Source organism: Tuber melanosporum, assembly GCF_000151645.1.
Source record: "Tuber melanosporum whole genome shotgun sequence assembly, scaffold_35, strain Mel28".
NCBI classification, from domain to species: domain Eukaryota; kingdom Fungi; phylum Ascomycota; class Pezizomycetes; order Pezizales; family Tuberaceae; genus Tuber; species Tuber melanosporum.
The window spans coordinates 732419-760284 of record NW_003299030.1 but is presented as its reverse complement, the minus strand read 5'-3'; positions in this window follow the sequence as shown (position 1 = coordinate 760284).

Genomic DNA, 27866 nt, shown 5'->3' with positions numbered 1-27866 from the left:
AGCAAAGGAGTCCGATACATACGAAGGAGCTGAAGACAAGCTACGAATATTCTTAGCGCAATGTGAAGAATATTTTGCCATCAAGGGATATGGAGATCACCATGACGAGATCAAGATTCCATACGTGGAATCTCTACTCAGGGGACTTGCGGGACAATGGATCATGCCTTTCCAAGATGGAAGGAAGCAGAGGGAATGGGTCACATACGAAGAGTTCAAGGCGACACTCTTTGAACAATTTGGAGACCCCAACGCTAAAGAAACAGCAAGACGAAAGCTAGAAAAACTCCAACAAGGAAAACAAACATTTTCGGCATACTGGAATAAATGCCGACTATTGGAATACGAGGCCGAGTTTGATGATACTACTCTCTACATCATTCTCCTGAGAAACTGCAGCGAGAGACTCCTAGAGGCATGGGGAATCTCCGACCTGCGCTATACGACAGCTGAACGATTTGCAAGATGGGCAATCAATAAAGAAAGCAAATTAAACATGGTTCAAGGCAACTCAGAAAACACTATAGCTCACAGGGTGGTCCAATCATTCAGGAATGTGGACGAGACCTTCAAACCACAAGCAACTGGAGGAGAAAGTCAAGCATTACCACCAGGCGAGCCAATGGAGCTAGACAAAACAAGAGCAGGACCTGCTCTGAATCTGTCTAAGGAAGAATACGCCAGAAGAATGAACGGGAAACTCTGCCTGAGGTGCGGAAAAGCAGGACATCGGATACAAGAATGTAGAAGCCGACTCGACAATGGATATCAAGGAAACAGAGCTGCTGGAAATAATCGTTTCCAAAATCAAAAAAGGAGCAACATCCGCAAAATGATAGCAGAGGATTCACCGGTGGAAAACAACGAGGGTTCCCAGTAAATGGTGGTATGGGAGACTCAAGATGAGGACCTGGAAAACCCATCAAGGTAGCGAACTACTACACAGCACTACACACGCAAAGAGGAGAAGAAGATGGAGATCATGTGATGATCAAAACAAAGATATACAACGAAGAAAACAAAGAAACAACAATATATGCAATGCTTGACTCTGGGGCCACTGAAGACTTCATCAACAAAGAAATATGCGACAAATACTGCCTCCACACCAAACAAGCGAAGAAAGCAAGACAGGTCTACTTAGTGGATGGAAAAGCAAGCGCTATGGGTCCTATAACCCATACGGCGACAGTACCTATGGACATTGACAGCCATAGGGAAACGGCAACCTTTCAAGTAGCAAATCTAAAAAACGATGAGATAGTTCTAGGGATGCCTTGATTACGGAAGCATAATCCGATGATCGATTGGAACAAGAATAAGATGACCTTTACAAGTGAACTATGTGCGACACAGTGTCTCAACAGTTCACCTGTGGTCTACTCAACACCGATACGAGAAGCGGAAGAGGAAACTTTGCATGCAAAGTTCGCTGAGATGCGGGAAGATAAGAGAGTCCGGATACAAAGGCTAGACCAAGGGGTAAAAGTGCCTTCCAAGGGTTCCAAAGGGGCAGCAGGATACGACCTATATGCTAACAAAGGAATCGAGATACCTGCCAATGGGCAGGCAACGATAGCGATGGGAATAGTCATTGGACTTCTAGAAGGCACCTATGGACGAATAGCACCCCGCAGTGGTCTAGCGGTCAAACATGGGCTCATGACCATGGCAGGTGTGATCGACATCGACTATACAAGTGAAATTAAAGTGGTCCTGGTCAACCTAGCTCAAGAGGACTACCAAGTCCAGAAAGGCGATCGAATCGCACAGTGGATAATCGAAAAAATCAACAAAGAAGATCTGCATGAAGTAGATCAACTGGAAGAAACCATAAGAGGAAGCAAGGGATTTGGAAGTACGGACCAAAACCAGCTCGATACAATAAAAAGAATTGAGATCAAAGAGATCACAGCACAAGCCTTTGGACTGTACTATCGAAGAGGAGATACAACAGGAATTCTCAAATGGACATACGAAGACGAAAAAGCAGTTCTAGCAAAAATCAACATCAGCACAGAACTAGCAATCCAGGACAAGAAATATCAAAGCAAAAAAGGATGGAAAGAATTGGTTCCAAAAGAATATCACCAATTCAGAAATCTATTCCAAGAAGAGGAAGCTACGGAGCTACCACCTCGAAGACCAGGAATCGATCACGAAATTCAGCTGGACAAAGATGAAAAAAGCGGGAAAGACAAAAGAGATTTCATACAAGAAGTTATACCCACTAGGAGAAGCAGAGCTCGAAGAACTTAGGAAGTACATTGAGCAAAACTTAAAGCGAGGATGGATCAGGGACTCTTTCGCGTCAGGAGGATCCCCAATACTATTCGTCAAAAAGAAAGATGAAAAAATGAGAGTCTGCATGGACTACAGAGTCCTCAATTCGGTTACCAAGAAAGACCGATATCCACTACCCTTGATTGGAGAAGCACTGGACAGACTGTGGTCAGCAAAATACTTCACCAAACTCGATATCAATGATGCATACCACAATATATGCATCAAGGCAGGAGACAAATGGAAGACTATATTTGCCTCAAGATACGGAATGTTCGAATACTTGGTTATGCCCTTTGGGCTAACCAACGCACCGGCTTCATTCCAGAGATGGATCAACAAAGTACTTAATAAGTACCTCAATATATGTTGCATCGTATACTTGGACGATGTACTCATATACTCGGAAAACATACAACAACACCAAAAGGATATCAGCAATATCATGGCGGCAATACAAGGATCAGGAATGAATATCAAACCAATAAAATGCGAATTCTATAAGGAAGAAACAGAATACCTTGGATTTATTATCAATTGAAGTAGGGTCAAGGTTGACCCTGTCAAAATAGCATCCATATGGGATTGGGCTAAACCAAACAACAAGACAGATGTTCAATGCTTTATGGGATTCTGTAACTTTTATCGAAGGTTCATAGAGGGATTTAGCAGGCTTGCAAAACTACTCTATAACCTAACAAAGAAAAACAAGAAATGGGAATGGGAAGAAACTGAACAAAAAGCATATAACGCAATACGGACGCATCTAACATCGGCACCCATACTGGTTCATTTCAACCCAAACCGAAGGACAATGATTGAAATGGATGCCACAAAATATGTATGCTCAGGCATACTATCGCAACAATATGATGATGGAAAATGGAGGCCAGTGTCTTACCGATCCAAGACAATGACCCCCGCAGAGTACAACTATGATGCTGCAAACAAAGAACTATTAGCGATAGTTCAAGCATTAAAAGAATGGAGGAGATACGTTCTGAACAATGACTATCCAGTCCGAGTTCTAACAGATCACAAGAACCTGGTCCCATTTATGACTACGAAAGAACTGAACGACCGCCAGATAAGATGGATGGAACACCTCAGCAAATACAACTTCAAAATCAAATACCGACTAGGCAAAGAGAGTGGAAAGCCAGATTCTCTCACAAGGATTGCAAGCGACAAACCACAAACGAAAGAAGATGAAAGAATCAAACAAAAAACACGAACACTATTACCAAAAACCTACTTCAAGGTAATGAAGGTTATCCAATTCACATCAACGGAGGAAAGAGGAATTGAGAATGCAAACGAGAAAGACCGAACAATTCAGACAATAAGAGAAGTCTTAGGGGAAGGGAAAAAGAAGATGAAAGGAATTGCTCTGGGTTTATGCCAATGGAAGGACGGAAATATGTGGTACAACAGAAAACAATAGATCACGGAAGAAGAGGGGATAAGGACAGACATCATACGACAACATCATGATATCTGAACAGTAGGACATGGAGGAATGGCTAAAACTATGGAATTCATCACAAGGTCATTCTATTGGCCAGGACTGCGCAAGGATGTCAAACGATATGTCAAAAACTGCGACATATGCCACAGGACGAAAATGGCTAAACACACGCTATATGGGTTACTAAAATCAAACGAAGTTCCCGAACAACCATGGGAAACAATTACTATAGATTTCATCACGGACCTACTAGTATCGGAAAATTGCGATAGCATCCTGGTCGTGGTGGATCGTCTGACCAAAATGAGTCATTTCATTCCAGTTAGAAAAGATATCAACACGAGGGATTTTATACAAACATTCTTCAGAGAGGTCTTTCGACTTCACGGCCTTCCAAAGAATATCATTACCGATCGGGGAACACTATTCACATCGGCACTATGGAAGAAAGTAACCAGAGAAATGGGAATACAAAACAGAATGAGCACAGCGTTCCACTCACAAACGGATGGACAAATGGAACAGGTAAATGCGATACTTGAACAATATTTAAGGACTTACGTCAATTATCAACAAGATGATTGGTACAAGCTGTTATCTATGGCCGAATTCACATACAACAATGGAAAGCAAGAAACAATTGGCACGATACCCTTCTTCGCAAATTACGGACAACATCCACAAAGTCAGACCACATATCATACGATTAATGATGTGATACCGGACAAAACTGATATGGGGAAACTACACAAAACATTACAATACGAAATGAATCAAGCACAACAACAACAGAAGGAATAATACGATAAGTACCGAAGACCAGATCCGAACATACAACCAGGAGATATGGTATGGCTAATACCACGCAATATCTATACAACGCGACAATCAAAGAAATTGGACTACAAGAAAATAGGACCATTCCAGATACTGGAAAAAGTGGGCAGCCGAGCTTATAAACTCGACCTTCCCCCTCAATGTAAATACACAACACATTCCACATCTCACTCCTCGAATTACACAATGACAATAAGTTTCCCTCATAAACACTTATTCCTCCCCCTCCGATCAAACTCGATGGAGAACTAGAATACGAGCTCAACCAAATAGTTGATTCCCACTACTTCCATGGTCACCTCCAATACCGAGCAAAGTGGACAGGATATTCTCCCGAACATGATAAAACTTGGTACTTCGCATACAACTTTGAAAACGCACAAGATGCCATCTCAACCTTCCACCAGCGATACTGTAATGATCCCTCTTTGGATAGTTAGTGCTTGGCAACGGGGAACGATACTTCTCTTCCTGTCTTTCTTCTTCTCCTTGTCTTACGATAGCTCTAGGCCTCTGCCTACGTTACCGATAGTACAAGACCCTTGTCTTCTACTGGGAATGCCTATTGTAAGCTTTCTCTAACTCTTCTTCGTAAAGCTCCTTCTTTAGCGTAATGATAACGTTGCAATAAAGGTAAAGATCGTAAGGGTGTTTTATATTCGTTAAAGTAATAAGTAGGAAAAGTACTTAGAACAAAGCGTGAAGAACATATCTTCCTTGGCCGCATTGGCCTCCTTATATAGTGTTCTTCCCCCCTTTAATCATGTGACCATGTGTGAAACTAAATCATAACAAACTAATCATATGACCAAAGTGATCACATGTTCAAAACCCATGACCTCATAGCAAGGTCATGTGCGAAACTCATAAATCAATCATAACGCAATAAACAAGTCATATGACTTGACTGAGTCATATGCACGAAACCCATGACATCATAATGGGGTCATGTGCGAAACATAAATCATATGCGCAAGGCTTGCCCATAAGGTACACTCGTAAGGCATACTCGTCAGGCACATGTCCCATGACTCAAACTTGAGCCATGTGCGAAAGCATCACAAATCCCACAAATAACTAATCATATAACCCGAATAGGTCATATGTGTGAAACAATAACATACCTGTGACTCATAACCATGTGTCACGTGAAAAACCCTTTTCCTCGCTAAGCCACGTTCGTGACATTAGCTCCCCTCCCCCTAAGCCTGAGTCCTATTAGGCTTTTTCTCCCAGTTTCAATAGTTCCCGTCCTGCCAAGCGCATGGTCCTTCTCAGCTTATAGCACTTTTCGTCTGCCATCCTCCATCTGACCCTTACCGATTCCAGAGTCAGATTCGCCATCTCGATCGTGTGCCGCTGATTGTCGTTCAGCTGTCTAAGCTCTGCGATCATTTTGTCGTTTGCCGAAATTGTGGCCTCGGCTTGGCCCAGTTGTTCTCGGAGTTCCCGGATCTGCCTGTGTAGGCTCATGACATCCGGTTCCGTGTCTGCCGAGGAGTTTTGGGCCCCTCCCTCCTTGGACCGTGTCCTCGCGGCCCATGCCTTTCTGGCATCTTCTCCTTCCAACTCTTTTCGGCTTCCATCCTTCTGCGGGTAGAATCCCGCAGATATTTTTTGTGCCCTGTGCATTCTGCACCCATTTCTGAAGCATTGTTGCCATTGCTTCAGGACGTGGTCTAGGCGTGGGCCACACTTTCGACATTCCCTCGGGAACCATCCCGAGCCTTCCTTGTCGCCAAAGTGTGTTTGGCAACCATCATCATAGCATACCTTCCCTGACATGGCGTTATGCTATACTTGTCTTTCCCTTTCCTTGAGTTCTTTGTCGGTTGGCCCCATGAATAAGTATTCGGGGCAGGTGGGTGTGATTTGGTGGGGGCTATCGCCCCAGCCCTCATGTTGTTGCAACGGTGTGGGAGTCTTTTCCTCTCCTTTGTCTTGGTTGAACGTGATCGTCACCTGGGCCGGGCTTGCCTGGGTATCGTTGGTGGAAGGTTGAGATGGCATCTTGTACGTTTTTGAAGTTGTGTGTGAAGTACCAAGTTTTATCGTGTTCAGGAGAATATCCTGTCCGCTTGGCTCGGTATTGGAGGTGACCGTGGAAGAAGCGGGAATCGACAATTTCGTCGAGCTCGTATTCTGGTTCTCCGTCGAGTTCGATTGAAGGGGGAGGAATAAGTGTTTATGAAGGAAACTTATTGTCGTTATGTAGTTCGAGTAGTGAGATGTGGAATGTATTGTGTATTCGCATTGAGGAGGGAAGGTCGAGTTTATAAGCTCGGCTGCCCACTTTTTCCAGTATCTGGAATGGTCCTATTTTCTTGTAGTCCAATTTCTTTGATGGTCGCGTTGTATGGATATTGCATGGTGTTAGTCAAACCATATCTCCTGGTCGTATGTTCGGATCTGGTCTTTGGTGTTTATCGTATTGTTTCTTCTGTCGTTGTTGTGCTTGATTCATTTCGTATTGTAATGTTTCGTGTAGTTTCCCCATATCGGTTTTATCCGGTATAATATCATTAATCATATGATATGTGGTCTGACTTTGTGGATGTTGTCCGTAATTTGCGAAGAAAGGTGTCGTGCCAATTGTTTCTTGCTTTCCATTGTTGTATGCGAATTCGGCCATAGATAACAGCTTGTACCAATCATCTTGCTGATAGTTGACATAGGCCCTTAGATATTGTTCGAGTATCGCGTTTACCCATTCCGTTTGTCCATCCATTTGTGGGTGGAACGCTGTGCTCATTCTGTTTTATATTCCCATTTCTCTGGTTACTTTCTTCCATAGTCCCGATGTGAATAGTCTTCCACGATTGGTAATGATATTCTTTGGGAGGCCGTGAAGTCGAAAGACTTCTCGGAAGAATGTTTGTATAAAATCCCTCGTATTGATGTCTTTTCTAACCGGAATGAAATGACTCATTTTGGTCAGGCGATCCACCACGACCAAGATGCTATCGCAATTTTCCGATGTTGGTAGGTCCGTGATGAAATCCTTAGTAATTGTTTCCCATGGTTGTTCGGGGACTTCGTTTGATTTTAGTAATCCATATGGTGCGTGTTTAGCCGTTTTTGTCCTTTGGCATATGTCACAGTTTTTGACATATCGTTTGACATCTTCGCGCAGTCCTGGCCAATAGAATGACCTGGTGATCAATTCTGTGGTTTTAGCCGTCCCTCCGTGTCCTGCCGTTCGGATATCGTGGTGTTGTCGTATGATGTCTGTCCTTATATCTTCTTCTTCTGGGATCCATTGTTTTCCATCGTACCACATATTTTTGTCCTTCCATTGGCATAATCCCAGTGCAATTCCATTCATCTCCTTTTTTCCTCCTTCTAAGGCTTCTCTTATTGCCTGGATTGTTTTGTCTTTCTTATTTGCGTTCTCAATTCCTCTTTCTTCCTTTGATGTGAATTGGATAACCTCGGTTACCTCGAAGTAGGTTTTTGGTAATAGGGTCCGTGTTTTTTGTTTGATTCTTTCGTATTCTTTCGTTTGTGGTTTGTCGCTTGCAATCCTGGTGAGAGCATCTGGCTTTCCACTGTCTTTGCCTGGTCTGTATTCGATTTTCAAGTTGTATTTGCTAAGGTGTTCCATCCATCTTATTTGGCGGTCATTCAGTTCTTTCGTAGTCATGAATGGCACCAGGTTCTTGTAGTCGGTTAGAACCCAGACTGGATGGTCGTTGTTTGAAATATATCTTCTCCATTCTTTTAATGCTTGAACTATTGCTAATAGTTCTTTGTTTGCAACATCGTAGTTGCACTCTGCAGGGGTCATCGTCTTGGATCGATAGGACACTGGCCTCCATTTTCCATCGTCGCATTGTTGCGATAGTATGCCTGAGCATACATATTTTGAGGCGTCCGTTTCAATCATTGTCCTTCGGTTTGGGTTGAAATGGACCAATATGGGTGCCGATGTTAGATGCGTTTGTATTGCATCATATGCCTTTTGTTCCGTTTCTCCCCACTCCCATTTCTTGTCTTTTTTCGTTAGGTTATAGAGTGGTTTTGCAAGTCTGCTAAACCCCTCTATGAACCTTCGATAAAAGTTACAGAATCCCATAAAGCATTGGACATCTGTTTTGTTGTTTAGTTTGGCCCAATCCCATATGGCTGCTGTTTTAACAGGGTTGACCTTGACCCTACTTCGATTGATAATAAATCCAAGTTATTCTGTTTCTTTCTTATGGAATTCGCATTTTGTTGGTTTGATCTTCATTCCTGATCCTTGTATTGCCGCCATGATATTGCTAATATCTTTTTGGTGTTGTTGTAGGTTTTCTGAGTATATGAGTACATCGTCCAAATATACGATGCAACATATGTCGAGGTACTTATTAAGTACCTTGTTGATCCATCTCTGGAATGAAGCCGGTGCGTTGGTTAGCACGAAGGGCATAACCAAGTATTCGAACATTCTGTATCTTGAGGCGAATGTAGTCTTCCATTCGTCTCCTGCCTTGATGCGTATATTGTGGTATGCGTCTTTGATGTCGAGTTTGGTGAAGTATTTTGCTGATCGTAGTCTGTCCTGTGCTTCTCCAATCAAGGGTAGTGGATATCGGTCCTTCTTGGTAACCGAATTGAGGGCTCTGTAGTCCACGCATAGTCTCATTTTTCCGTCTTTCTTTTTGACGAATAGTATTGGGGATCCTCCTGACGCGAAAGAGTCTCGGATCCATCCTCTCTTTAGGTTTTGCTCGATATACTTCCTAAGTTCTTCGAGCTCTGCTTCCCCTAGGGGGTATAACTTCTTATAGGGAATCTCTTTTGTCTTTCCCGTTTTTTTGTCTTTGTCCAGCTGAATTTCGTGGTCGATTCCTGGTCTCCGAGGTGGTAGCTCCGTACCTTCCTCTTCTTGAAATAGATTTGTGAATTGGTGATATTCTTTTGGAACCAATTCTTTCCATCCTTTTTTGCTTTGGTATTTCTTGTCCTGGATTGCTAGCTCTGTGCTAATGTTGATTTTTGCTAGGACCACTTTTTCGTCTTCGTATGTCCATTTGAGAATTCCTGTTGTATCTCCTTTTCGATAATATCGTCCAAAGGCTTGTACTGGGATCTCTTTGATCTCAATTCTTTTTGTTGTATCGAGCTGGTTTTGGTCTGTACTTCCAAATCCCTTGTTTCCTCTTATGGTTTCTTCCAGTTGATCTACTTCATGCAGATCCTCTTTGTTGATTTTTTCAATTATCAACTGTGTGATTCGATCGCCTTTCTGGACTTGGTAGTCCTCTTGAGCTAGGTTGACCAGGACCACTTTGATTTCACCGGTATAGTCGACGTCGATCACTCCTGCCATGGTCATGAGTCGGTGTTTGACTGCTAGACCACTGCGGGGTGCTATTTGTCCATAGGTGCCTTCTGGGAGTCCAATGGCTATTCCCGTCGCTATCGTTGCCTGCCCATTGGCCGGTATCTTGATTCCTTCGTTGGCATATAGGTCGTGTCCTGCTGCCCTTTTGGAACCCTTGGTAGGCACTTTTGCCTCTTGGTCCAGTCTTTGTATCCGGACCCTCTTGTCTTGCCGCATCTCGGCAAACTTTGCATGCAAAGTTTCTTCCTCCACTTCTCATATTGGTATTGAGTAGACCACAGGTGAACTATTGAGACATCGTGTCGCACATAGTTCGCTTGTAAAGGTCACCTTGTTCTAATTCCAATCGATCGTCGGATTATGCCTCCGTAACCATGGCATCCCTAGGACTATCTCATGGTTCTTCAGATCTGCCACTTGGAAGGTTGCCGTTTCCCTATGGCTGTCAATGTCTATAGGTACTGTCGCCGTATGGGTTATAGGACCCATAGCGCTTGCTTTTCCATCCACTAAGTAGACCTGTCTTGCTTTCTTCGCTTGTTTGGTGTGGAGGCAGTATTTGTCGCATATTTCTTCGTCGATGAAGTCTTCAGTGGCCCCCGAGTCGAGCATTACATATATTGTTGTTTCTTCGCTTTCTCTGTTGTATATCTTCGTTTTGATCATCACGTGATCTCCATCTTCTTCTCTTCTTTGCGTGTGTAGTGCCATGTAGTAGTTCGCTAATTTGATGGGTTTTCCATCTCCACATCTTGGGTCTCCCAGACCACCCTTTACTGGGGACCCTCTTCGTTTTCCGCTGGTGAATCCTCTGCTATCATTTCGCAGATGTTGCTTCTTTTCTGATTTTGGAAACGATTATTTCCAGTAGCTGTTTCCCTGGTAGCCATTGTCCGGTCGGCTTCTACATTCTCGTATCCGATGCCCTGCTTTTCTACACCTTAGGCATAGTTTCCCATTCATCCTTCTGGCGTATTCTTCCTTTGACAGATTCAGAGCAGGCCCTGCTCTTGATTTGTCCAATTCCATTGGTTCGCCTGGTGGTAATGCTCGACTTACTCCTTGAGGTGCTTGTGGTTTGAAGGTCCCGTCCACATTCCTGGATGATTGGACCACCCTATGTGCTATAGTATTTTCCGAGTTGCTCCGAACCATGTTTAATTTGCTTGCTTTGTCGATTGCCCATCTTGTAAATCGTTCGGCTATCGTATAGCGCAGGTCAGAGATTCCCCATGCCTCTCGGAGTCTCTCACTGCAGTTTCTTAGGAGGATGATGTAGAGAGTAGTATCATCAAACTCGGCCTCGTATTCCAATAGTCGGCATTTGTTCCAGTATGCTGAGAAAATTTGTTTTCCTTGTTGGAGTTTTTCTAGCTTTCGTCTTGCTGCTTCTTTGGCGTTGAGGTCTCCAAATTGTTCAAAGAGTGTCGCCTTGAACTCTTCATACGTGACCCATTCCCTCTGTTTCCGTCCATCTTGGAAGGGCATGATCCATTGTCCCGCGAGTCCTCTGAGTAGAGATTCCACATATGGAATCTTAATTTCATCATGGCGATCTCCGTATCCTTTAACTGCAAAATATCCCTCGCATTGCGCTAAGAATATTCGTAGTTTATCTTCGGCTCCTTCGTATGTGTCGGGCTCCTTCGCTTTTGGTCGTTGGATATTTCCTTGCCCTGTATTTCGCGTGGCTGCAAGAAATGCCTGAAACTGGTTTTCAGTCATTCCAAGTATGCTGGTTCCTGGTGCCGGAGCGGCTGGGGCTGGTGGCCCAGGTACTGCAGATCCTGACATTCTCTCGGGTCGTGGCGTTCCAGCAGGAGAGCTATCGACTGGTGATCATTTCTCTGGGGTTACTGGGCTTGCTGCTCTTGAGGGTTCTGCTGAGACGTGATCTAGGGCGTCGCTGAATCCTCCTAGATTAAGATTTTGATCGTCGATGTCAATATCTCCTTCCTGGTCTTGGTTGAATGATGCGGTCTTGTATCGTTTGGCGTCGCACTAGGTGACGCTTTGTAATGTAACGATCCCTCTTTGGATAGTTAGTGCTTGGCGACGGGGAACGATACTTCTCTTCCTGTCTTTCTTCTTCTCCTTGTCTTACGATAGCTCTAGGCCTCTGCCTATGTTACCGATAGTACAAGGCCCTTGTCTTCTACCGGGAACGCCCATCGTAAGCTTTCTCTAACTCTTCTTCGTAAAGCTCCTTCTTTGGCGTAATGATAACGTTGCAATAAAGGTAAAGATCATAAGGGTGTTTTCTATTCGTTAAAGTAATAAGTGGGAAAAGTACTTAGAACAAAGCTTGAAGAACCTATCTTCCTCGGCCGCATTGGCCTCCTTATATAGTGTTCTTCCCCCCTTTAATCATGTGACCATCTGCGAAACTAAATCATAACAAACTAATCATATGACCAAAGTGATCACATGCTTAAAACCCATGACCTCATAGCGAGGTAATGTGCGAAACTCATAAATCAATCATAATGCAATAAACAAGTCATATGACTCGACTGAGTCATATGCACGAAACCCATGACATCATAATAAGGTCATGTGCGAAACATAAATCATATGCGCAAGGCTTGCCCGTAAGGTACACTCGTAAGGCATACTCGTCAGGCGCATGTCCCATGACTCATACTTGAGCCATGTGCGAAAGCATCACAAATCCCACAAATAACTAATCATATAACCCGAATAGGTCATATGTGTGAAACAATAACATACCTGTGACTCATAACCATGTGTCATGTGAAAAACCCCTTTCCTTGCTAAGCCACGTTTGTGACAGATACCCAAGCAAGCTCAGCCCAGGTGATGATCACGTTCAACCAAGACAAAGGCGAGGGAAAGACATACACGCCGTTGTAACAATACGAAGGCTGGGGCGATAGCCTCCGCTAAACCACACCCACTAGCCCCGAATACTCATTCATGGGGCCAACTGATGAAGAACTTAAGGAGAGGGAACAATAAGCACAACATAACGCCATGTCATGGATGGTATACTACGATGACGGTTGCCAAACACACTTTGGCGACAGAGAAGGCTTGGGATGGTTCCCGAGGGAATGTCGAAAGCGTGGCCCACGCCCGGACCACGTTCTGAAGCATTAGCAACAATGCTTCAGAAATGGGTGCAGGATGCACAGGGCACAAAGAATATCTGCGGGATTCTACCCACAGAAGGATGGAAGTAGGAAAGAGTTGGAAGAAGAGGATGCCAGAAAGGCATGGACTCCGAGGACGCAGTCCAGGGAGGGAGGGGCCCAAAACTCCTCAGCAGACACAGAACTGGACGTCAGGAGCCTACACAGGCAGATACGGGGACTCCGAGAACAACAAGGCCAAGCAAAGGCCACAATTTCGGCAAACGACAAAACGATCACCGAGCTAAGACAGCGGAACGATAATCAGCAGCACTCGATCGAGATGGCGAATTTGACCCTAGAATCAGGAAGGGTCAGATGGAGGATGGCAGATGAAAAGTTCCACAAGCTGAGAAGGACGATGCGCTCGGCAGGACGGGAACTATTAAAACTGGGAGAAAAAGCCTGATGGGACTCAGACTTAGGAGGAGGGAAGCTAATGTCATGAACGTGGCTTGGCATGGAAAAGCTTTTCACGTGACACATGGTTATGAGTCATAGGTAGGTTGTTGTTTTGCGCATATAACTCATTCAAGTAATATGATTTCTTATGTGTGGGATTTGTGATGCTTTCGCACATGGCTCAAGTATGAGTCATGGGACGTGCACTTGGCGAGTATGCCTTGCGAGTGTGCCTTGCGGGTAAGCCTTGCGCATATGATTTATGTTTCGCACATGACCTCATTATGAGGTCATGGGTTTTGCGCATATGACTCAGTCGAGTCATATGACTTATTTATTGCGTTATGATTGGTTTATGAGTTTCTGTACATGACCTTACTATGAGGTCATGGGTTTTGAGCATGTGATCACTTTGGTCACATGACTAGTTTGTTATGATTTGGTTTCACACATGTGACCACTTTAGGTCACATGACTACGAGTGGGAAGAATACTATATAAGGAGGCTGAGACGCCTGAGGAAGATAGGTTCTTCACTCTTTATTCTAAGTACTTTTCCTACTTATTACTTTAACAAATATAAAACATCTTTACGATCTTTATCTTTATTGCACCATTATTGTTATGCCAAGAAAAGTCCTTCACAAAGACAAGTTAGAGAAAGCTTATGATAGGCGTTCCCGATAGAAGACAAAGGTCTTGTACTATTGGTAACGTAGGCAGAGGCCTAGAGCTATCGTAAGATAAAGAAAGAAGAAGACAGAAAGAGAAGTATTGTTCCCCGTCGCCAAGAACTAACTATTCAGAGAGGGATCGTTACACCAACTCTATAAAATCAACATCTGGAATGGTTATTCGGGACAGGTACAGCTCAATAGTTGCAGGGCAATCAACGAAGCAGGCGATCACAGTGAAGAGCCCAGTGGATGCTGAATATATCGCTACTGCAACCAGTCTCGATGAAGGAATTTTGATCAACAAACTCGATCATGAATTGCACCAGTCATTGCCAGTCAATTACTATGAGACAAGTTGACTACCTATGAAATGTGAGCCACGTCCTGTGTACAGTGACAATCAGGCAAATATCAAAAATACAAACATGGGCAAATATCAGACCCCAAGCAAGACAGTAGGGGTTAAATTTCATTGGATCAAGGGCCAGGTTCGCGACGGCACTATTAGTATCACCTACATACTAACTAGGGAAATGATCGCAGATGGATTTATGAAGATCTACGGCAAAGTCAAACAAGCTGAATTGGTAGAGAAACTAGGCCTAACCTCAGAGGATTGAGAGCGGCAAAGTTTCAGGGGGAGTGTTGGAAGGATGACGTGGACTTTACCGTGTGATAGATAGAAGGTTTATACGTGGCTAACTTATCCGATTGGGGACAGCTGTCATGTCCACTTGTGAATATCATGATCAACTGGGGACTGTCATATCGGCTGTTAGTGTGTTTTGTAGTACACCATAGGTGGCCACATCCGATGTGTATATAGTTAGCCCAATTTCCCCCTCCCCGTATGAAAGAATGCGCAAGAGAGAAAATATACAAAGTGCACAAATGAAGAGTCCAAGTTCTGTGTAAAATATCTTTTGATTGTCTACCACTGTGCTATTCAGATACTACTTGCGCCAACAAATGTTACTTGATGGATTGATTGATAAAGTGTCAAATTAGGATTCCGGGATTACGGTATGCCATAGGTCTGACTTTGGGTCCTATGAGTAAATAAAAACCTGGTCTTCTGTTATGCTGGGATCCTCATGGGGGTTTTAGTTTTTGTGGAGAGCTAAGACTAGTACCTTGTACTCTTGAGATCATGATGAATAGGCTTTACGGGTGTAGTGGCTCTGGACTGATGTATTGCAGCTCCAGGGGAGTGGATTCATATTATTAGATTTCAACAGTAAGCTGGCTGGGCAAGATTGGACAATCATGGGCTATCACTCAGTGTCAAAGAAATCAAGTGTTACTAGACAATGTACAATAACCTCATCCAGAGAGGATAGTGGTTCCATGCGATCCTGGCTTGTATACTATGTAAACACAACCTGGAGTAAAACTAGAGCCTTGGCCCATTATGAGAATGTAAATTTCTGTGAACGAAAATAAAAGTAGAAGTGTGATCCCCCATCATAGAAACATGTGTGTTGAAGGTAAGATGTAGAATTGTGAAAGGAAAAGTCTGTATATATAGGACACCTCTGGTAATATATAGAGAACAAGGACTTCAAGTTTTTCGCTCCTGCACATAGCTTTTTTTATTATTTTGTTTGAATAATTGGTTATGTGATTAGGTTTAGAACGATAACTCATCCCTCTTCAACTCACAGTTGCTAGTTTCTTTGGTACCAGCTTCACAGCAGGATTCGCATGCCCCTCATTGCGCCATGCTTATCTAAGATAGGATTTGGGGTTATGGATCAGTTTGATTACTATTTAGTTGACAACTGTTCTTTTCTCTTCCTCCAACTTGCCAGCTTTTACCTTCTTCTCCCCTTTTAATTTCCCTGCTACCAGGATCACCCAACAAGCTCTATCAAACAACAATGCCATCGGTTACTATAGTAGCCGCTAGGACTATTGGAATTCCATCTTATCCCTCTTCTCGCCTTTACTCTTCCAGCACCTCTTTTGCTTCCAGGCTTCATGTCTCCCGGTTTCCAGCATCTCGTCTCTGGTTCTTCCAGTTTCAGTCTTCTGCCCTGGGGACTGAAGGGTGGGGAACTCACTCAGGACTTTGTACATTGTGGTTTTGTAGGCTATTCTACTCACAGCATATCTGGAGATTTTTTGTAAAGTTTCAGGAGTCACAAAGACAGTTCTCGAGAAGTATTAAAGTATTCCCACCATCAATCCAATGCTGCTTCTATCAATCTGACAATAAAAGGTTCTCCTACAGAAAAATATGGAGCTCGGTCTTGCCACCATTTTTGCTGATTTCATAGGTAATATTGTTTACGCGCAGTACAGCGATCTGGTGAGAGAGAATGGTCTCTGTAGTGCACTAGCTATAGAAGCAGTCTGAGATATTGAGAGTACAGAGAAGCTTGTTAAGTGTCCAGGTACTACCTGAGCTATTGAGTATATCCTGAAACCTAAAAGTAACTATGCTTACTATGACATGATTGTCAGCAACCATAGAACCAGCAAAACTACCTTGGTCTGTTAGGTTGTGCACCAATTGGACGGTGTCCTGTACATGAACATTGGTTCCAACAGTGTTAGTGATAAGACATTTGCCGAGGAATTTGCAAAAGCCTCCCACTGGACCCTGCCTACTCATTTGGTCGATATGTGATTTTCTTATTGGGGGTTAAGAGCAACTAAGAGATAGTAAAGCAAGAGACTTACTAACTGTTTCTCTGGTACTTAAACCCTAGTAAGACAATCGCATATTGACCAAACAAGTAGGCAGAGTCCAGTGGAAGGCTTTTGCAAATTCCTCGGCAAATATCTTATCGCTAACACATTTGGGACCAATGGTCATGTACAGGACACCGTCCAATTGGTATGTAACATGACAGATCAAGGTAGTTTTGCCTGTTCTATAGTTGCCGACAATCATGTCATAGTAAGCATAGTTACTTTTAGGTTTCAGGATATACTCAATGGCCCAGGTAGCACCTGGGTACTTGACAAGCTTCTCTGTACTCTCAACATTTGGGACCGCTCCATAGCTAGCACACTATGAAGACCATTCTCTCTCACCAGATCACTGTACTGTGCATAAACAATATTATCTATAGAACTAGCAAAAATGGTAGCAAGACTGAGCCCCATGTTTGCCTGTAGAAGGGCCTTTTATTGTCAGCTTGATAGAAGCAGCATTGGATTGACTGTAGGAATACTTTAATACTTTTGGAGAACTGTTTCTGTGACTCCTGAAATTTTACAAAAAATCCATGGATATTCTACAACTGGAATAGCCTACAAAACTACGATGTAGAAAGTACTGAGCAAGTTTTCTACCCTTAAGTCCCTGGGGCAGAAGACTGAAACAGGAAGAACCGGAGACAAGATGCTGGAAACTAGTTGATATAAAGCCTAGAAGTAAAACAGGGACTGGGAGAGTAAAGGCAAGGAGAGGGATAAGATGAGATTCGAATGGCCCTAACGGCCATCATAGTGACTGATGGCATTGTTGTTTGATAGAGTTTGTTGGGTGATCCTGGTAGCAGGGAAATTAAAAGAGCAGAAGTACATAAAAGCTGGTAAGTTGAAGAAAGAGGAAAGAACTATTGTCAACTAAATAGCAAACAAACTAAGCCATAATCCCAAATCCTATCTTAGATAAGCATGGTGCATTGAGTGGCCTGTGAACCCTTCTGTGAGGCTAGTATTCAAGAAACTAGTGGCTGTGAGTTGAATGGGTGTGGGTTATCACTCTAAACCTAATCACATAACCAATCATCCAAATAAAATAATAAAAAAAGCTAATTGCAGGAGCGAAAAACTTGGAGTCCTTGTTCTCTATACATTACCAGAGGTGTCCTATATATACGGAGTTTTCCTTTTACAATTCTTCATCTTACCTGCAATACACATGTTTCTATGACAAGGGGTCACACTTTAACTATTCGCAGAGATTTACATTCTTATAATGGGCCAAGGCTCTAGTTTCACTCTAGGTTGTATTTGCATGGTATACAAGATAGGATAGCATGGAAGCACTATCCTCCCTGGATGAGGTTACTGCACATTGTCTAGTAACACTTGATTTCTTTGACGCCAAGTGATAGCCCGTGATTGCCCAATCCCCTGTAGCTGCAATACAATGGTTCAGAGCCAATGTGCCCGTAAAGCCTATTCGTCATGGTCCCAAGAGTACAAGGTACTGGCCTTAGCTCTCCACAAAAACTAAAACCCGCATGAGGATATTGGCATAACAGAAGATCAGGTTCTCATTTACTCATAGGACCTGAAGTCAGACCTATGGCACACTGTGATCCCAGAATCCAAATTTGACACTTTATCAATCAATCCATCAAATAACATTGAACTACTCATAGGTTGAAGATAGGCCGCAGGGTACAGTATTCTCAACCGCCCAGCCTAGAGCTTAGACCTCCGGTACAAACCCTAGTAGAAATCATATATCATACTGCCAAATGAATAATTATAGTATTACGAAACATTACTTGCACCGTCCAGTGTAGTCCCGCGAACACTGGCTGGATAAGTATGTTAAATTACTGTGCCGCTTACTTACTCTGAGCACTAACCTGGAGTGGATGGGGTCGGTATTACAAGTAAATCTTGGTAGTGCTTACCTAATCCAGATGCTAACCAATAGTAAATAAAAGATGCTGGGTAAGTATAGTAGACCAATATACTCACCCAGCATCTTTTATTCACTATAGGTTAGCACTTGAATTAGATAAGCGGCACAGTGATTTAGCATACTCGCCCAGCCATTGTTTGCAGCTGTCCACGGGTCTGCACTGGACTGTGCGAGTAATGTTTCATGATACTATAATTATTTGCTTGGCTGTACATGATTTCTATTAGGGCTTGTACCGGAAGTCTGAGCTCTAGGGTGGACAGTTGAGAACACTGCACTCTGCGGCCTATCTTCTGCCTAGTTCAACGTTGCCTAATGGATTGATTGATAAAATGTCAATTTGGATTCCGGGATCACATTGTGCCATAGGTCAGGCTTCGGGTCCTATGAGTAATTGAGAGCCTGGTCTTCCATTGCGCCAGTATCCTCATGTGGATTTTAGTTTATGTGGAGAGCTAGGACCAGTACCTTGTACTATTAGGATTACGACGAATACGATTTATGGGTGTCACGGTATTGGCTCTGGACCGATATATTGCAACTCCAGGGGAGTGGGTTCATATTATTAGGTTTTGTCAGTCAGCTGGCTAGGCAAGATTGGGCGATCACGGGCTCTCACTCGGTGTCAATGAAATAAATTGTTACAAGAATATGCGTAAGAACCTCATCCGGGGAGGGGCTATAGCCATTGGCTTCCTAATCGGGGCTTTCATGCGGCTATTCCGTAACATCGGCTTTGTGCAGACGTACTATTTCATGACGGGTCACCGATGCCCATACCACTATCCATGCCTACCCCTAATACCCCGGTATCCCGACAGATGCGGATCCCGCTCTGGCTGATGCTGATGGCGTGATCCCCACCATTGTCATTGTGTATCTCGTAGTCCTGGCGATAACTGAGTACACTCTCATCGTCATCGTTCTGATTGGGATGTGGTGGTGGGTGTAGGTAGCAGTTGTAGGGAGGGTACGGAAAGGTGGGTTGTGCGTTTCTAATTGAAAGATGACATTTTAAACTTTTGGGAGTATATATCCGTAAGATGTACTACTATAAGGATTCATGTTAGGTGATATGTTAGCCTTTCGATTGATTACTTGTATGTACATACATTACCGAGCTTGCTGATTGGATAGCAGGCACTCTACTCGAGTAGTGCATTCATTCGTGGCAGTGCCAATTATATGTATATAGAATCATTGCCTAGGGGCCCGCTTACATCTGTCCCCCCGAACCTCTTTCATTCAATAAGCGCTCCACGTTCTGTGATCTATGCTATGCATCCAACATCTGGATTGTTGGTCTGGTAGAGGCGGAAGGCGCTGATATCAACTGTGGCGATAGTTTATCTATGCAACTGCACCTCCCATACGGGCTGCTTGAATGGGCCTCCTTGCGCTACCATGCGAGGACAATGGCGCTATTATTGCCCCCCAACATCCGCCACCTCCAGCACCGCCTAAGGCTTCGGGCAGACCACCTCCCTTATTAATCAGTGCCATTTCTGCAAAGGCCACAACAACTCCACAGGCACGCCCGTCACCGCCAACCCAACCTCCACACCCCGGTTCATATCTTCGCCTTGTAGGAGCTTCCGTCCCCCTTCCTTCCTTCCTTCCTTCTGGGGCATGCCACCGAAGCACATGGAAGGAATAGAGAAAGGACTTCAGAAGGGGGAGGGCCAATCGGGGCGGTTGTTGTATTTCGTTGTATTGTATTTCTTATTTACTTTGTTCCCCCACAGGAACCTCCATCTTTCATAGTAGGCTATACTACACATTCCGGCCCACCATCCGAGCGACACGGAAGTGCTGCCTTTACCCGATGTATTCATGCCGCAAAACATCTTCGACAATGGATAGGTGCTAGTTATGATACCGGGTGATAGGCTGTGATTGCGACCTATTCCCACTCGTCCACTTGTCTGACTGACGTGCACTATCGTGAGGGGGATTGCCTAATAGAATGTGGGGTGAAGGGAATGGCTGTGCATGTTTTGTACAAACAAGCGACCGAATACGGAACGGTGTAATGGGCCCATGTAGGTGGGCGGAGTCAGGTCAGGCCTTACAAAGCTCAGGGAGGATACATTGGTGTGAGGAGCTGAGTCCACCGGCTGTTGATTCCGAGTGAACACCTGTGACGCATCTGGCTTTTCCGAGGGTTAATTCGATGATCACTCATTTCTTGGACCAAGAGAACACTCAAATGCTGGTATAACACCTATCACCTGTCCGCATAGAAAGTTGATATACATTCAAGCCCCACCTGTGTAGTAAATGGGAATGTACCAAGAGCCCACTCAGGACCAACCATCCCGGAATCCTATAGGCATATTATGAGATGGAACACTCCTTTTCGGAAAACGGCGGGGTTATAGCAACAATATACGCCACGATCACATAATGGGACTTGGGTAAGGAAAGAAGATCTCTGTTTTGCTTATTCACCTCAAGAGCCTACATAGTACCTGGGTTGACAAGCATGTGTTTTTCATTAATTTGAGCAATAGATATCACCTAGTCCTAGAATTCTGTGCTCCTCACTATTGACAAAAAGCCCTAAGAACAGCTCTTTCACAGAAGACAGAATACTGTAACAATGGACACCGCTTTCCCACAACTAATGCGAGTAAATCCTATTCGTCGTAATCCTAATAGTACAAGGTACTGGTCCTAGCTCTCCATGCAAACTAAAGCCCACATGAGGATACTGGTGCAATGGAAGACCAGGCTCTCAATTACTCGTAGGACCCGAAGCCTGACCTATGGCACAATGTGATCTCAGAATCCAAATTGACATTTTATCAATCAATCCATTAGGCAACGTTGAACTAGGCAGAAGATAGGCCGCAGAGTGCAGTGTTCTCAACTGTCCACCCTAGAGCTCAGACTTCCGGTACAAGCTCTAATAGAAATCATGTACAGCCAAGCAAATAATTATAGTATCATAAAACATTACTTACACAGTCCAGTGCAGACCCATGGACAGCTGCAAACAATGGCTGGGCGAGTATGCTAAATCACTGTGCCGCTTATCTAATCCAGGTGCTAACCTATAGTGAATAAAAGATGCTGGGTGAGTATATTGGTCTACTATACTTACCCAGCATCTTTTATTTACTATTGGTTAGCATCTGGATTAGGTAAGCACTACCAAGATTTACTTGTAATACCGACCCCATCCACTCCAGGTTAGTGCTCAGAGTAAGTAAGCGGCACAGTAATTTAACATACTTATCCAGCCAGTGTTCGCGGGACTACACTGGACGGTGCAAGTAATGTTTCGTAATACTATAATTATTCATTTGGCAGTATGATATATGATTTCTACTAGGGTTTGTACCGGAGGTCTAAGCTCTAGACTGGGCGGTTGAGAATACTGTACCCTGCGGCCTATCTTCAACCTATGAGTAGTTCAACGTTATTTGATGGATTGATTGATAAAGTGTCAAATTTGGATTCTGGGATCACAGTGTGCCATAGGTCTGACTTCAGGTCCTATGAGTAAATGAGAACCTGATCTTCTGTTATGCCGATATCGTCATGCAGGTTTTAGTTTTTGTGGAGAGCTAAGGCCAGTACCTTGTACTCTTGTGATCATGACTAATAGGGTTTATGGGCGCATTGGCTCTGAACCATTTTATTGCAGCTACAGGGGATTGGGCAATCACGGGCTATCACTTGGTGCCAAAGAAATCAAGTGTTACTAGACAATGTGCAGTAACCTCATCCAGGGAGGATAGTGCTTCCATGCCATCATACCATGCAAACACAACCTAGAGTGAAACTAGAGCCTTGGCCCATTATGAGAATGTAAATCTCTGCGAATAGTAGAAGTGTGACCCCTTGTCATAGAAACATGTGCATTGCAGTTTAGATGAAGAATTGTAAAAGGAAAACTCCGTATATATAGGACACCTCTGGTAATGTATAGAGAACAAGGACTCCAAGTTTTTCGCTCCCACACATAGCTTTTTTTATTATTTTGTTTGGATGATTGGTTATGTGATTAGGTTTAAAGTGATAACCCAACCCCATTCAACTCACAGCCACTAGTTTCTTGGATACCAGCCTCACAGGAGGGTTCGCGGGCCACTCATCGCACCATGCTTATCTAAGATAGAGTTTGGGGTTATGGCTTAGTTTGTTTGCTATTTAGTTGATAACAGTTCTTTCCTCTTCCTCCAACTTGCCAGCTTTTACGTACTTCTCCTCTTTTAATTTCCCTGCTACCAGGATCACTCAACAAACTCTATCAAACAACAATGTCATCAGTCACTATGATGGCCACTAGGGCCATTCGAATCCCATCTTATCCCTCTCCTTTCCTTTACTCTCCCAGTATCTCTTTTGCTTCTAGGCTCTATGTTAACCGGTTTCCATCATCTTGTCTCCGGTTCTCCTGGTTTCAGTCTTCTGCCCCAGGGACTGAAGGGTGGGGAACTTGCTCAGTACTTTCTACATCGCAGTTTTGTAGGCTATTCTATTTGCAGAATATATGTGGATTTTTTGTAAAATTTCAGGAGTCACAGAGACAGTTCTTGAGAAGTATTAAAGTATTCCCACAGTCAAACTAATGCTGCTTCTATCAAGCTGACAATAAAAGGCCCTCCTACAGACAAACATGGGGCTCGGTCTTGCCACCATTTTTGCTGGTTCTATAGATAATATTGTTTATGCACAGTACAGTGATCTGGTGAGAGAGAATGGTCTTCATAGTGTGCTAGCTATGAAGTGGTCCCAAATGTTGAGAGTACAGAGAAGCTTGTTAAGCGCCTAGGTACTACCTGGGCCATTGAGCATATCCTGAAACCTAAAAGTAACAATGCTTACTATGACATGATTGTCGGCAACTATGGAATTGGCAAAACTAACTTGGTCTGTCATGTTACGTACCAATTGGATGGTGACCTGTACATGAACATTGGTTCCAACTGTATTAGAGATAAGACATTTACCAAGGAATTTGCAAAAGCCTTCCACTAGACTCTGCCTACTTGTTTGGTCAATATGCGATTGTCTTACTGGGGTTTAAGTGCCAGAGAAACAGTTAGTAAGTCTCTTGCTTTACTATCTCTTAGTTGCTCTTAAACCCCAGTAAGACAATCGCATATCGACCAAACAAGTAGGTAGGGTCCAGTGGGAGGCTTTTGCAAATTCCTTGGCAAATGTCTTATCACTAATACTGTTGGGACCAATGTTCACGTACAGGACACCATCCAATTGGTGTACAATATGACGGATCAAGGTAGTTTTGCTGGTTCTATAGTTGCTGACAATCATGTCATAGTAAGCATAGTTACTTTTAGGTTTCAGGATATACTCAATGGCCCAGGTAGCACCTGGGCGCTTAACAAGCTTCTCTGTACTCTCAACATCTCGGACTACCTCTATAGCTAGCGCACTATGGAGACCATTCTCTCTTACCAAATCACTGTACTGCGCGTAAATAATATTACCTATGAAACAAGCAAAAATAGTGGCAAGACTGAGCTCCATATTTTTCTGTAGGAGAACCTTTCATTGTCAACATAATAGAAGCAGCATTGGATTGATGGTGGGAATACTTTAATATTTCTCAAGAACTGTCTTTGTGACTCCTGAAATTTTACAAAAAATCCCCAGATATGCTGTGAGTAGAATAGCCTACAAAACCACAATGTACAAAGTCCTGAGTGAGTTCTCCACCCTTCAGTCCCCAGAGCAGAAGACTTAAACTGGGAGAACCGGAGATGAGATGCTGGAAACTGGTAGACATAGAGCCTGGAAGCAAAAGAGGTGCTGGGAGAGTAAAGGTGAGAAGAGGGATAAGATGGGATTCTGTTAGGCGGAGCCAACCTGATAGACTTCAGAGTTGTCTAGGCCGATCGAGATTCCTTTTTATAGACTGAGATTGTCTAGGAAGGCTCGGACTTCACTCGTTCCGTTTATGACTACTAAGAGCGAAGTAAAGTAGGGTAAAGTAAAGTAAAGTAAAATCGTAAGAACAATATTATATTGTTAAGGTCTCTTCTCCGTTGCTTGATGATGTCTAAAGCTTGGGAGGCACTTCGATATTTATATTCCGCGTCTGAGTATTTGCGGGCTACATCTAACTAACATACAACCATGTACCTTTTTCCAATATAACTCGCAACGTCGGGTTTTCTTCCAAGGTGCGAACACCTGGAGACCCTGAAAATCATCACACCCTCTTTGATAATTATAATATAACTTATTTGGAAGTCATGCTGTTTCCGATAGTAATTATCCGATGGTGAGAGTCTTTTTAGACAATTGGCCCAATTCTCAAGTCGAACTGTGTTGGCTCCAATCGTCTCCCTTGTCGATGAAATGATCAGTTTCATCTGCGGGTTGCATCTGCGAAGATAGTTGTTATTACCGACTTTCTAGGTCGTCTAACTTCAACTCTTCATAACTCTATACCCAACCAATAGATCTTTTCCGGAGGACTTCCTACTTACCTGCAGGAAGCCTTTCCATAGGGTTGGTAGATAATCCCTCGGTCGGTAATCCTTGGTTACCGTGGGTAATAGGATTCTGGTTACTGTCACCGGTTTGGGAGTCACCCCCTCGGTTGCAGTATGTACCGGAACCTAGTTGTAACACTCCTCGAACTCCATTGGGTTCGATGGTAGTATTCTCAGGAGTTCCAGACTCTTCTGGTTATCGTAGGGTGGATGTGAATGTATTGGTCTTTCATTAAGATCCTTTACTATTCATTATCATCTCTTTGCTCGAATACGTCCTGTTACTTGCGGCCTATGCCAAAGATATCTCGTTCTTGAAGCCTAGTAACTTTCTGGGTAGTTGACGGATTCACTCCGTTATACTTCCCAGACCTAGCCGAAGGTCCCCTCTTATATATCCTGCGAACAGGATCTGGTCGGACCGACGGCGGCGACGTATACAGTGTTATTTTAACACCTTCGATTCTGTGGTATAATACTCACAGGACGCAACTTAGATTGATATGTATGATGACGCGCGGGCCCCGTAAGGGGGCCGGAGGGGGGTGTTGGAGACCTGAGATTTCGATTTCGGGAGAGGTTACCCTACCTAGGGTGGTTCCTAGGTATCGGATCTCGGTATTCCTAACAGATTCTAATGGTCCTAGTGGCCACCATAGTAACCGATGGCATTGTTGTTTGATAGAGCTTGTTGGGTGATCCTGGTAGCAGAGAAATTAAAAGGTGAGAAGAAGGTAAAAGCTGACAAGTTGGAGGAAGAAGAAAGAACAGTTGTCAACTAAATAGTAATCAAACTGATCCATAATCCCAAACCCTATCTTAGATATGCATGGTACAATGAGGAGCATGCTAACCCTGCTGTGAGGCTGGTACACAAGAGACTAGCAGCTGTGAGTTGAAGAGGGATGGGTTATCATTCTAAACCTAATTATATAACCAATTATCCAACCCAAATAATAAAAAAAGCTATGTGCGGGAGCAAAAAACTTGAAGTCCTTGTTCTCTATATATTACCAGAGATGTCCTATATATACAGACTTTTATTTTTCATGATTCTTCATCTTACCTTCAACACACATGTTTCTATAATAGGGGGTCACACTTTTACTTTTATTTTCGTTCACAGAAATTTACATTCTCATAATGGACCAAGGCTCTAGTTTCACTCCAGGTTGTGTTTACACGGTATACAAGGCAGGATGGCATAGAACCACTATCCTCTCTGGATGAGGTTATTATGCATCGTCTAGTAACACTTGATTTCTTTGATGCTGAGTGATAGCCTGTGATTGTTCAATCTTGCCCAGCCAGCTTACTGATGAAATCTAATAATATAAATCCACTCCCCTGGAGCTGCAATACATCGGTCCAGAGCCAATACACCCATAAAGCCTATTCGTCATGATCCCAAGAGTACAAGGTACTGGTCTTAGCTCTCCACAAAAACTAAAACCCCTATGAGGATCCAGGCATAACAGAAGACCAGGTTTTCATTTACTCGTAGGACACGAAGTCAGACATATGGCACACCGTGATCCCAAAATCCAAGTTTGACACTTTATCAATCAATCTATCAAGTAACATTAAACTACTCAAAGGTGGAAGATAGGCTGCAGGGTGCGGTGTTCTCAACCATCCAGCCTATAGCTTGGACCTTTGGTATAAACTCTAGTAGAAATCATATATCATACTGCTAAACGAATAATTATAGTATCATGAAACATTACTTGTACTGTCTAGTGTAGTCCTGCGAATACTGGCTGGACGAGTATGTTTAATCACTGTGCACTTTACCTACTCTGAGCACTAACCCAGGGTGGATGGGGTCGGTATTACAAGTAAATGGTGGCGGCACTTACTTAATCCGTGCGCTAACCAATAGTAAATGAAAGATGTTGGATGAGTAAATTGATCTAATATATTCATCCAACAATCTCTTGTCCACCCTTGGCTAGCAGGCCGCTTACATCAGCACTACAATAATTTCATACACACCTAGCAGTCTACTATTCACTAAATATACTGCCCCAGTGGTCCTATATCTACTCCTGTTCCGAGGATGTCCGATTGAGGGGAATTAATGAAACAAAGATGGGAATAGCCAAGGGCGATTCCCACTTTAGTATGATACCAAGATATTGTTTTGTAGTGTACCAGGCTTTTTCAGCTCTAAGGTGCAGATATATTCCACCCCCCAGCCCACACTCTCGGCCCCTTGTGAGTAGCTAAGGCCTGCATGGTAGCCAGAATCCATACAACAGCCTGGATTCTTGGATTCATCCAACCGGGCCTTGCCAGCCTGCAGATATCTAGGGCCTCCGAGTGACAATGCATAAATATCACCCAAAGTCAATTGTAATCTTTCTAATACACATTCTATTGCTATATCACCCATGTGGTCCATATGCCGATTTCGAAGGTGTACATGTTCCCTCACCTGAACACAGAGGTCCGATGTTCTCTTTCATTTCCTTTTGCTTATCTCCTCACGGTAATCCTGATGTGCTTTGCAGTGGTGGAATATATAGAATCTGGTTGGACTATTTTCAGCTTTATGAAATAGGTGAGACTTCACTATCATACATTAGTAGGCCCAGTAACAGGACCAAAATCCAACATCCATATGGCTT